Source organism: Ornithorhynchus anatinus, chromosome 13 (assembly GCF_004115215.2).
Source record: "Ornithorhynchus anatinus isolate Pmale09 chromosome 13, mOrnAna1.pri.v4, whole genome shotgun sequence".
NCBI classification, from domain to species: Eukaryota; Metazoa; Chordata; class Mammalia; order Monotremata; family Ornithorhynchidae; genus Ornithorhynchus; species Ornithorhynchus anatinus.
The window spans coordinates 2,302,736-2,314,254 of record NC_041740.1 but is presented as its reverse complement, the minus strand read 5'-3'; the positions used below and the strand labels follow the sequence as shown (position 1 = coordinate 2,314,254).

The 11,519-nt window shown below is 56.8% G+C and overlaps 1 protein-coding gene and 1 long non-coding RNA gene across 2 annotated transcripts in view; both read left to right on the top strand.

Moving 5' to 3' along the window:
• Window positions 1–2,819: 2,819 nt before the first annotated feature.
• Window positions 2,820–11,519, top strand: part of LOC103165830 (KAT8 regulatory NSL complex subunit 1-like) — an 80,961-nt gene continuing 72,261 nt past the window's right edge. The window contains exon 1 of the mRNA XM_029078081.2: window positions 2,820–3,262. The gene's annotated coding sequence lies outside the window, so the exon portion shown is untranslated. The remainder of the gene's footprint in view (window positions 3,263–11,519) is intronic.
• Window positions 5,420–7,343, top strand: LOC120638763. Its single transcript, XR_005660686.1, has 2 exons — window positions 5,420–5,883; window positions 6,985–7,343. It is a non-coding gene; the product is annotated as an uncharacterized LOC120638763 (long non-coding RNA).

Below are 11,519 nucleotides of genomic sequence, written 5' to 3'. Positions count from 1 at the left end.
TCTCTTCATCCAGTTGACAAGATCCCCAACGGGTCGCCATAATAATAATGTTGGTATTTGTTAAGCGCTTACTAGGTGCAGAGCACCGTTCTAAGCGCTGGGGGAGATACAGGGTCATCAGGTTGTCCCACGTGGGGCTCACCGTCTTCATCCCCATTTTACAGAGGAGGTCACTGAGGCCCAGAGAAGTGAAGTGACTCGCCCACGGTCACCCAGCTGCCGTGGCTGAGCCGGGATTCGAACCCATGACCTCTGACTCCCAAGCCCGGGTTCTTTCCACTGAGCCACGCTGCTTCCCAGTCATCATCTTTGATTTACACCCCCCTTATACTCTCAGATTGTCAGCCCCCTGACATTTTTTTCTCACTTTTATTCTTTTAATGGCAGTCGTCAAGCCCTTACCATGTGCCAGGCGCTGTTCTAAGCTCTAAGCAGTAAGTAAATATTATCACTGCTATTACTAGGTTTCCCAGCTCCGGGAGATCCGGGCGTTGGAAAGATTTGTTGACAGTCCCCGAGAACATTTTTAGACCCGAGTTTTGCAGTCAGGGATTCCGAGCGGACCAGGGTTCAAGCTACGGTTCAGGCCACCTGTTTAAAAAAAAAAAAAAAGCTTCTAAATCAATCCAAATTTCAGTCGTATTTATTGGGTGCTTGCCTTGGGCAGAGCACTGTACTAAGCGCGTGAATGGACAGGTTTGCCTCAGAACTCTAGGAAGTTAGGGAAGCAGGGTGGCTCAGTGGAAACAGCCCGGGCTTGGGAGTCAGACGTCGTGGGTTCGAATCCCAGCTCGGCCACTTGGCAGCTGTGTGACTGTGGGCAAGTCACTTCACTTCTCCGGGCCTCAGTTCCCTCATCTGTAAAATGGGGTTGAAGACCGTGAGCCGCACGTGGGACAACCTGATGACCCCGTATCTCCCCCAGCGCTTAGAACAGTGCTCTGCACATAGTAGGTGCTAAACGAATACCAACATCATTATTATTAGTGGACAGAGCCTGGGGGTGGGTGAAAGGAGGACTTGAGTTCTAATTCTGGCTCCACCACAGGGGTCTGCTGTGAGACCTTGGGAAAGTCACTTCACTCCTCAGCGCCTCAGTCCCCTCATCTATAAAATGGGGATTAAGACTGTGATCCCTGTGTTGGAGACAGACTGTGTCCGACCTGATTAGCTTGTTTCTTCCCCCTAGCAGTTAGTACGGTGCCTGGCACGCAGTAAACTCTTAAATACTATTAAAAAAAAGAAAGACTTTCACAGGCAAAAAAGTGGAATGTGATACTCCTTATGGGGGAATAATCCAAGGATCACATATTGGAATTTATATCTGCAGAATATCGACGTCGTATTTCTGTGCAACAGTTCATGGATTTGTCACTAGCGTGAGGGTGGTTCTTACATATTGAATTAATCTGACTGTGAATAGAAGCAGCGTGGCTCAGTGGAAAGAGCCCGGGCTTGGGAGTCAGAGGTCCTGGGTTCGAATCCTGCCTCCGCCACTTGGCCGTGTGACCGTGGGCCAGGCACCTGACTTCTCTGTACCTCAGTTCCCTCATCTGTAAAATGGGGATGAAGCCTGGGAGCCCCACGTGGGACAACCTGATGACCCCGTATCTCCCCCCCGGCGCTTAGAGCAGTGCTCTGCACATAGTCAGCGCTTAACAAATGCCAACGTTGTTATCGTGTGTCATGATCCTTGGTATTTCTGCCCACGCGGCCTAATTCCCCGGACGGTGGAGGGAGACCGAGTTCCGAAGAAAAGGAAAGAGGAACAGCCGGGCTCGCCGACATGGGAGCGGTGGACGGGAGAGTGGCGTGAGTCAGCCGAAAAGGGGGAGGAGGGGTCCAACTCCCATGGCGGCCGCAGGGCCACCATTTTGCCGCCTTGGGGGCCTGAGGGGCCGCCCCACGTCACGACCCCCCGAGGGGGGCGGAGGCGCGCGAGCCCGCCGTCGTGTCGGCCGGCTGAGGGAGGCCCGAGCGGCGCCTTCTCATTGGCTGCCGAGCGCCGTCCTTCGGCGCCACGAGGCCGCTCCCGCCCTCGCGTTTGGCTCCCGCCCCGCGCGCGCGCGGGGGGGGGCGGTGACGTCAGGGGCGTCGCGAGGCCGCGCGAGCGATGGGGGGGGGGGCGGAGAGCGAGGCGCGGCCGAGGCCCCAGTGATTGAGGGACCGAGGGCGCATGCGCCGGAGGGCGGGCCAGGCGGGAGCGATCGAGAGCGCGTGCGCGGGAGGGAGGGGGGAGAGAGACCGAGGCCCCCGTGACCGACGGGCCCGAGGGCGCGTGCGCGGGAGGGAGGGAGAGGGGCCGGTGATTGACGGGCGGGAGGGCGCGTGCGCGCGAGGGAGGGGTGGGAAGAGAGAGAGAGAGAGAGGCGCGGCCGATCGAGGGTCCGGGGGCGCGCGGGAGGGGGGAGGAGTGAATGGAGTATTGTTCGTGCTCCTCCCCCCTCTGCTCCTCCTCCTCCTCCTCCTCCCCTTCGTCGTCGTCGTCGTCCTCCTCCTCCTCCCGCTCGTTTGCGTCGTCGCTGCTCCCTCCCGGGTGAGCAGGGGCGGGGGGCGGCCGCTCCTCGGGCTTTCCGCCCCTCCGCCGCCGCCGCCGCTCGTGTGTGGGTGCGGAGGGAGCGAGCGAGCGGGGCGGAGGGGGAGCGGGTCCGGATGAGGCGGGCGGGCGGGGCGGCCAGGCTCCCGGCCCCCTCCGCATGGCGGCCGCCCCCTCGCCCATGGCCCCGGCGCTGACCCAACCCGCCGCCGCCGCCCCCGCCGCCGCCGCCGCCGGGTCGGGGTCGGGCGGGCCGGGGCGGGAGCGGGAACGGGCGGCGTGGGATCGGCAGGCCGCGCTGTGGGTGCGGGCGCGGCGGCTGTGCCGGCGTCTGCAGGCGGTGCGGGCCCGCCAGGTGGAGCGGCACGTCCGCCACCAGCTGCACGGCCTCGGCCGACACCTGCAGCGGGAGCGGGACCGGCCCCGGGCGGCCCGGGAGCCCCAAGGACCGCGGCCCGCCGAGCTGCGGCGCCTGGTGGGCAGCGCCACCGCCCTCCTCCGGGCCGTGCAGAAGGACTGCGACTCGGACGCCACCGGCAGCAGCAGCAGCAGCAGCAGCGGCGGCGGCGCCGACGACTTCTCGTCCTCCTCCTCCTCCTCCTCTTCCTCCGCCTCCTCCTCCTCCTCCTCCTCCTCCTCCGGAGCCGACGAGGACGAAGACCAGGAAGAGGAGGAGGAGACCGACACCCCCGCCGAGCCCGGGAGGGAGGACCGGCCGCCCGCGGGGTGAGTGTCCCGCCGTGCCTGCCGAGAAAGAGAAGGACCGAAGGGGTTTGAAGGGGTGGACGGAGTCAGGTCGCCCCACGCGGGGCTGTCGGCCCGCAGCCCCATTTCACAGCCGGGGCAGCCGAGGCCCCGCGGAGGGGGGGCGGCTGGCCCAAGGTCACACGGCAGGCGGGGCCGGATTGGAACCCACGGCCGCCCGAGCCCGCGGGCTTTGTCCCGGCCCCCTCGGCCCCTCTTGTCCGGCCTTCCCCCGGGGCGAGTCCGGACGGGGCGGTCGGAATAATAACAACAATGAGGGTGTTTGTTCAGCGCTTACTCTGTGCGCGCCGGGGGGGAGGGGCAAGGTGATCAGGTTTGTCCCACCTGGGGCTCAGGTCTTCCTCCCCTCATTCATAGTGATGGCATTCGTTCAGCGCTTACTACGTGCCAAGCCCTGTCCTACGCGCCGGGGCGAATCGAGGTGATCAGGCTGTCCCAGGTGGGGCTCACGATCTGAATCCCCTTATCGATAATGATGGCATTTGTTCTTACTATGTGCCGAGCCCTGTTTGTACGCGCTGGGGGAGATACAAGGTGATCAGGTTGTCCCAGGTGGGGCTCCCGGTCTTCCTCCCCTTATTAACAGTGATGGCGTTGGTTAAGCGCTTACTGTGTGCCAAGCACTGTTCTACACGCTGGGGGCAATTCAAGGTGATCAGGTTGTCCCCCGTGGGGCTCACGATCGAATAATAATAGTAATGTTGGCATTTGTTAAGCGCTCACTATGTGCAGAGCACTGTTCTGAGCGCTGGGGTAGACACAGGGGAATCAGGTTGTCCCAGGTGGGGCTCACAGTCTCAATCCCCATTTTACAGATGAGGGAACTGAGGCGCAGAGAAGTGAAGTGACTTGCCCACAGTCACACAGCTGCCAAGTGGCCGAGCCGGGATTCGAACCCATGACCTCTGACTCCAAAGCCCATGCTCTTTCCACGGAGCCACGATCTGAATCCCCTTATCAATAGTGATGGCATTTGTTCTTACTATGTGCCAAGCCCTGTTGTACGCACTGGGGGAGATGCAAGGCGATCAGGTTGCCCCACGTGGGGCTCACGGTCTTCATCCCCCTCTTACGGATGAGGTCAGTGAGGCCCAGAGAAGCGGAGTGACTTGCCCACAGTCTCACGGCGGTTAAGTGGCGGAGCTGAGATTAGAACCCAGAACCTCTGGCTCCCAAGCCTGTGTTCTGGCCACTGAGAGCCACGCCGCGTCGGTCGTACTTATTGCGGGGCGCTGGAGTGAGCGCTTGGGAGAGTCATAGACCCGTCCCCTGCCCACAGCGAGCTTACGGTCCGGAGGGGACCCAGGAGACCTTGGTGGGGGACGGGGTTCGGTCACCCCCCACCCCTCGTCCTCATGGACTCGGCGTGTTGTAAAAACAGCCCGGCTTCCCCCCACCCACCCCTCACCACCACATTACCTCTCCTGAGGTCTCCCTGTAACCCGAGTCTGGAATTTTCTGACTGGCTTAATTGTTCTCCTCCCCAAAGCAAGAGTGGGAAAATAATCCATCCCCTTCGGCCGAGAGGGACGTCTGTTTCTGTCTTTCCCTTTGCCCACCTGAAGGTCCGAGCCGTAGAGGAAATAAGAACCGAACCGTCGGTCAGTTCACCTTTCGAAACGCCGGGAGAGGTCGAGGGGTAGCTTCGATTGGGTCCAGGAGGCAACCGGGGGTTCGGGCAAGGGAACCGTCAAGCCGGCGAATGCATCGGCGATTGATTAGAGCCGTTCCTTTCTCATCCTTACCGGGGACTCTTGCCCCGGTTGGGTCGGCGCCTGTTTTGAGGGCGCCGGCGTTTGCTGCGGACCGGTCTGCGGGCCTGTCGGGGAGTAACGGGGAGACTGTCACTTTTTAAAATTTCATTTGAAAGGTGGGTCATGCCCACCCCTAGTCGTTCGACCCCTCCTCCCCCCCCCCCCCATTTAGTAGCCGTAGAGGAACAACCTAAAGAGTGGCGACGGAACCCTCGCTAACACCGTAGTTCTTTAGCGTGAAAAGCATATTATTAAAAAAAAAACCCAAAATGAACATGGCATTTATTATACGCTATGTCCCAAGGACTGTGTAAGCGCTGGGATCGATAGAAGATATTCAGGTCCCCCACGGGGCTCAAAGTAGGAGGGAGAGGAGGTATCGAATCCTCATTTTGCAGAGCAGGGAACTGAGGCGTGGAGAAGTAAAGTGACACGGCCGAGGCCGCCCGGCACAACGGGGTTTAGAACCCAGGTCCTCTGGACTCCCAGGCCCGGAGCCCTTGCTGCTAGCTCAGGGAAATTCGCCGGGAAGCCTACTGCTGCGTATTCTCAACCGATGCTATTCCCGACTGTCCTTTCCTTCGCCGCTGTTCTGGCCGACGCTAACGTTACTGATCTCATCAGCTCGTCTTCGCTTGAGGATCGACCCTCCCAGGTGCCGAGATCTGGAAGTCTGCATCGGAAAGCGTTGCCCTTCCCGTTGCAGGCTCGCGGGAGTACGGTACGGTGACTTCCCAAGGGGAGGATCCCGTGAAGCTCGCTGTGGTTTATTAGAGGTCTTCGGCACCGAAAGCTGTTGCCGGAAAGGAAGAAGGAGGGAGGGAGGAGGTAAGATTGGATAGGGAATATAGTATTTGGAGAGGAAGTGCTGTATTTTTAGGGGGAGAGAGAGAGGAGCTGGAAGCTATTTGGGGGCCAGGAGGGAAGAAAAATGAGACGAAGGGCTAGTTGGGGACGATCGTAAAGAAGCGTCGACCCAGGTGAGAGCAGTATCTGTGAAGAAGCAGCCAGGCCTTGTAGAGGCCGGGCCTGTGTCTCTGAGGGCCTGGGTTCTCAATCTGCCACTTGGCTGCTGTGTGACCTTGAGCAAGTCACCTCGCTTCTCGGTGCCGCAGTTCTCCCGTCTGCGAAATGGGGCTTCAGGGCGTGTCCTCCCTCCTCCTTGGACAGTGAACCCCTCAGGGGACCTGATTATCTTGTAATGATAGTGATGGCGTTTGTTAAGCCCTTACTGTGTGCCAAGCGCTGTTCTAAACGCTGGGGAGGATGCCGACCGGGTGATCGGGTCGTCCCAGGTGGGGCTCGCAGTCTCAATGCCCGTTTTCCGGATAACTGAGGCCCAAAGAAGCGAAGTGACTCGCCCAAAGTCACACAGCTGACAAGCGGCGGAGCCGGGATTTGAACCCCTGACCTCGGACTCCCCAGCCCGGGCTCTTTCCGCCGAGCCACGCTGCTTCTCTACCTTATTCTCTATCTATCTACTCCAGCGCTTAGGACGGTTGACACATAGTAAGCGCTTGGCGAGCACAGTTATCGTTCTTATTACTGTCAGTCAATAATTTTGAGCACTTAAGAGAGTCCCGAAATCTGACTGCCAAGCAGGGAGCAGGAAAAAAACCTAAAAAAACCCTGGAAACCCCTGGCTTGGTATGAATCCGTGGAGATTCCCAGGGCTGGAAGAACTCTGGAGACATCTAGAATATCGTCCTGCTTCCGGGACTGCAGTTCGGGAGATTTGAGAGGGGTGACGGGAGTCTCCCGTTCTTACCTGTCTCTTACGGGAGGAGATTCCGTTACTTAGCTCAATTTGCCCGGCTCTCTAACCCGCTAAATAACTGGAATAGGAGGGAGACTGTAGGTTAGTTGACCTCTGCCTGGTCTCAGTTGATATTAACAGGCGCGTTTGTCTTTTGGACTTTCCCATTGCAGAATACGAGGATGACTAGCGCCGGTCTAGGTCATAAAGCACGTTTTATATACCTGCGTCAAGGGAACTTCCAGGAGGGAGAACCCATTCTGTGGTTTCTTCCCGTTCCGGCGGCTGGAATTATTTATAATGGACTGAACACCGGCGTTGCAGAAAGTACAGGGAGTTTATGTGTCTTCCCAAATGACCCAGAAGACCCCTGACCCCAGAAATCCTCTTCCAGAACCCACTGATGCTTCCGTTAACGCGTTGAAAGCCGAAACATTTCTGGTGACATTTAAGCTCCGTGCCCTTTTTAATATTGACACGAGGTACGCGTATTCCTGGTTAATAATAGACTATTTGCCCCCAGGTGCCTTAATGTTTGAGTTCCCTCTGCCTTTATTCGGGTTTTTCTTTTTTATATCGCGAGGTAGAATTCATCTGTTCAGTTCCCATTGCCCACATCAGCGTTGGCCAGACTGAACCGTATTTGCGTTGTCCCCACGAGGAAGTGAAACCGAGAGGTGAAAGTGTTGGCCCAGAGGCACCCAGCAGACTCGGCAGAGAAGAGCAGAGACTTTGTATTCGGACCTGAGCGGTCGCCCTAATTCTGCCCCTTCCCCGACCCGGAGGGCTAATAAATAATAACAACGATGAGGGAACTGGTTAAGCGCTCACTGTGTGCCAGGCACTGGAGTGGATACAAGAAGATCGCATTGGACACGGTCCCTGGCCTGCATAGGGCTCTCAGTCTTTATCCCCATCTTACAGATGAGGGAGCTGAAGCCCAGGGAAGTAAAGTGACTTACCCAAGGCCGCACAGCAGACAAGTGGGGGAGCCGGGGTAGTAATAGTAACAATTATTATGATGGTATCTGTTATGCATTTACTCTGAGCCAAGCACTGTTCTAAGCGCCGGGGTAGATCCAAGGTAATAATAATGTTGGTATTTAAGCGCTTACTATGTGCAGAGCACTGTTCTAAGCGCCGGGGTAGTTACAGGGTCATCAGGGTGTCCCTCGTGAGGCTCACAGCCTTCATCCCCATTTTATAGATGAGGCAACTGAGGCCCAGAGAAGTGAAGTGACTTGCCCACAGTCCCACAGCTGCCAGGTGGCGGAGCCGGGATTCGAACCCACGACCTCTGACTCCCCAGCCCGGGCTCTTTCCACTGAGCCACACTGCTTCTCTCCAGCAGCTTGTCCCACAGGGGACTCGCAGTCTTCATCCCCATTTGACAGATGAGGTAACTGAGGCCCAGAGAAGTGAAGTGGCTGCCCAAGATCACCCAGCTGATAAGCGGCAGAGCCGGGATTAGAACCCACGACCCTCGGCTCCCAGGCCCTTGCTCTTTCCACTGAGCCACGCTGCTTCTAGAAGCCCTTCTAGCCCTTCGGCTCTTTTCTAATTCCTTCCTCCATCCAGAGACCGGGTAGGGCTCAGACAATTCCTGCAGAATTGTGGTTCCCGCCGGGATGGGGTACACGGAGCTAGCCCTCTCCGGCCAGCGTGACCCCACTGAATTAGACGCCCACAGGCATCAACGGTGGAGGGAGGAATGAGATAGGAGTGGAAACCTGAAGCCGTCGTGTTTCACCGGGCCGCCAAGTCCTTCCATCCATCGGTCGTGTTTATTGAGCGCTTGGGAGCGTCCAGGATCTATTGATTCTAGATTTGCTCCTTTTATTTGTCGTCCCCCGCCAGCCCCACAGCACTTATTTACTAATCTGTAATTGATTTATACCGATGCCTGTCTCTCCCTCTAGACTGTAAGCTCCTCCTGGGCAGGGAAAGTGTCTGTAATATTGTTCTATTGTGCTCTCCCCGGTGCTTAGTCCAGTGGTCTGCACACAGTGAGTGCCCAGGGAACACGACTGACTGATAAATAACAGTAAAGCAGACACATTCCCTCCCCACGTTGACCTCGCAATCCACAGTCTTCAACTCCTTCCCCGCTTGCTAGAGGACAGCGGTATATTCCAACCTCGGCATCTTGAAGCCCGCAGTCCTCGTCCTTAAGATCTCGGGGGACAAGATCGTGGATCTCGGATCCTGGCTCCCGAGGGGCTACTGAAATAAGAATAATCATAGTAACTGTGGAATTTGTGGAGCGCTTTCTACGTGCCAGGCGCTCTCCTCAGGGCTGGGGTCGAGTCAAGCTAATAGGGCCACGGTCCCTGTCCCGCACAGGGCGTTACCGTCTTAATCCTCCTTTTACAGATGAGGCCCGGAAAAGTGAAGCGACTTGCCCGAGGTCACACAGCGGGCAAGTGGCAGAGCCGGGATTAGAACCCGGGTCCGACTCCCAGGCCTGGGTTCCGTCCACTAGGCCACGCTGGGGATGGGGGTAAACGGAGTGTTCCATGGTAGGGGTGGTTTCTATACAATTTCTTCTTCCTACTTTACTTCCACTTACCATCTTCTCTTCCCCTCAGCCGGCAGAAAACTTGCCTGCTTCCCTGTCGAGTAATAAAGATTTCTCCTTCCCTTTTTTTTTTTTAATGGCATTTGTTAATCGCTTACTACATGCCAGGCACTGTACTAGTCGCTGGGGTAGACAGAGGCTAATCAGGTTGGACCCAGTCCACGGTCCTACGTGGGGCTCACGGTCTTCATCCCCATTTTTTTCTGAGGCACAGGGAAGTGACTTGGCCAAGGTCACACAGCAGATGAGAGCAGAGCTGGGATTAGAACCCCTCCGCAGCTTAACCCTCTTCTCCCCCCATTTCCCTCTGCTCCTCCCCCTCTCCCTTCCCATCCCCTCGGCACCGTACTCGTCCGCTCCACTGTGTATATTTTCATTACCCTATTTATTTTGTTAATGAAATGTCCATCGCCTCGATTCTATTTAGTTGCCATCGGTTTTTACGAGATGTTCTTCCCCTCGACTCTATTCATCGCCATCGTTCTCGTCCGTCCGCCTCCCCCGATCAGACCGTAAGCCCGTCAGACGGCGGGGACCGTCTCTATCTGTTGCCGACTTGTTCATTCCAAGCGCTTAGTCCAGCGCTCTACACATAGTAAGCGCTCAATAAATGCTATTGAATGAATGAATGAACTCCGGTCTTTCTGACCCCCGGGCCCACTAGGCGACATTGCTTCCTCTCCCCCCCTCGCTTCTTCCTTCCTTCCTTCCCTCTTTATTCACCCACCTCTAGGCTCCCCGTTTTCCTTACACCATCCCCCGCGGGCTCTTAGCGTGAGTTAGGTCGGCAGACCTATAATCCTTCCGTTTAACTCTCCTCTAGGGTGACCCTAATTTAAATTTTCCCTCTGTCGCAGCCATCGGCCTGCTGCCTTGCTGCGGTTCTGCTCCTCCCGTCCTTCCCGGCTTCTCGGGATCCCTTCCTTCCACACCCGTAGCTGCCTGCTGCTTGAATGCCCGGTCCGCAGCTGGCAGGGCGTCAGAGATTAGGGGTTGTGAAATGAACTTTTGTTGCGAAAACACCCTGAACAGCACCCACCTCCCCGACAGAGCGATCAAGTAGAATGAGTCTGTTGTATTCCCGAACTGGAACACAGCAGGCCTTAGTTTCAATACTCGCAGAAGTGTCAGGTAAGCAAAAGTGCCTGAAAACTTGCCATCAGGACTCTCTCCTGCCAAAAAACAAAAAAAAAGGCCGCAGAGCCAGTGACCTTCCAGGAAGCTGGATCAAACTGCCCTGCTACAATAGGTGAGGTCGAAAATTTCCTAACAGCAGGTGTAATTCAGTTGTGGTTGCCACAGAATGTCACCCTGTTGGGCGATCATTTCTTTTCCTCCGATATTTTCTTTGGGGAGTGTCTTTTAATTAGTGTGGTGTGTGTGGGGGGGGGTTTGTTCTGTTTTTTGTTTTCTGTATTTCTTAAGCGTTTACATACCAGGTGATGTATTAAGCACTGGATATATATATTTTTTGGTATTAAATATTACGTGCCAGGCACTGTACTAAGCGCTGGGGTACATCCAAGCTAACAAATTAGGTTGGAGTCAGTCCATCTCCCGCGTGGGGCTCACAGCCTCAATCCCCATCGCGCAGATGAGGGAACGGAGGCCCAGAGAAGGTCTGGCCCGAGGACACTCAGCAGACGTGCGGTTGAGCGGAGATTCGAACCCAGGTCCTTCTTGACTCGCAGGCCCCTGCTCAAGTCACTAAGCCCCGCTGCTTTTCTGAGAGACTTCAAGTCAAGAGACCTGCCCGAGGTCAGCGGGAACTTTGCCCTCACTGTTCTGCTGGAGCGGGCTTACTTGATACCAGCGGCCTCGGTCGCCCCGAGGGAGGACCCGCAGGCTTCGAGCCCGTAAGGTCGTTGTGGGCAGGGGACGTGCCCGCCTACTCCGTTATAAGTCACTCTCCCGAGCGCCCAGTACAGTGCTTTCTGCAGACCTGAACTGCTCACGTACCGTTGATAAATGCCCCCTCTAGACTGTAAGCTCGTTGGGGTCGGGGAAAGTATCCGTTTACTATTGTATCGTCCTCTCCCAAACATCTCGTCCCGTGTTCTGCACGCAGCGAGCGCTCGATAGAAACGATTGACCGACCGACCGATTATTTTATGATGTTTGTTAAGCGCT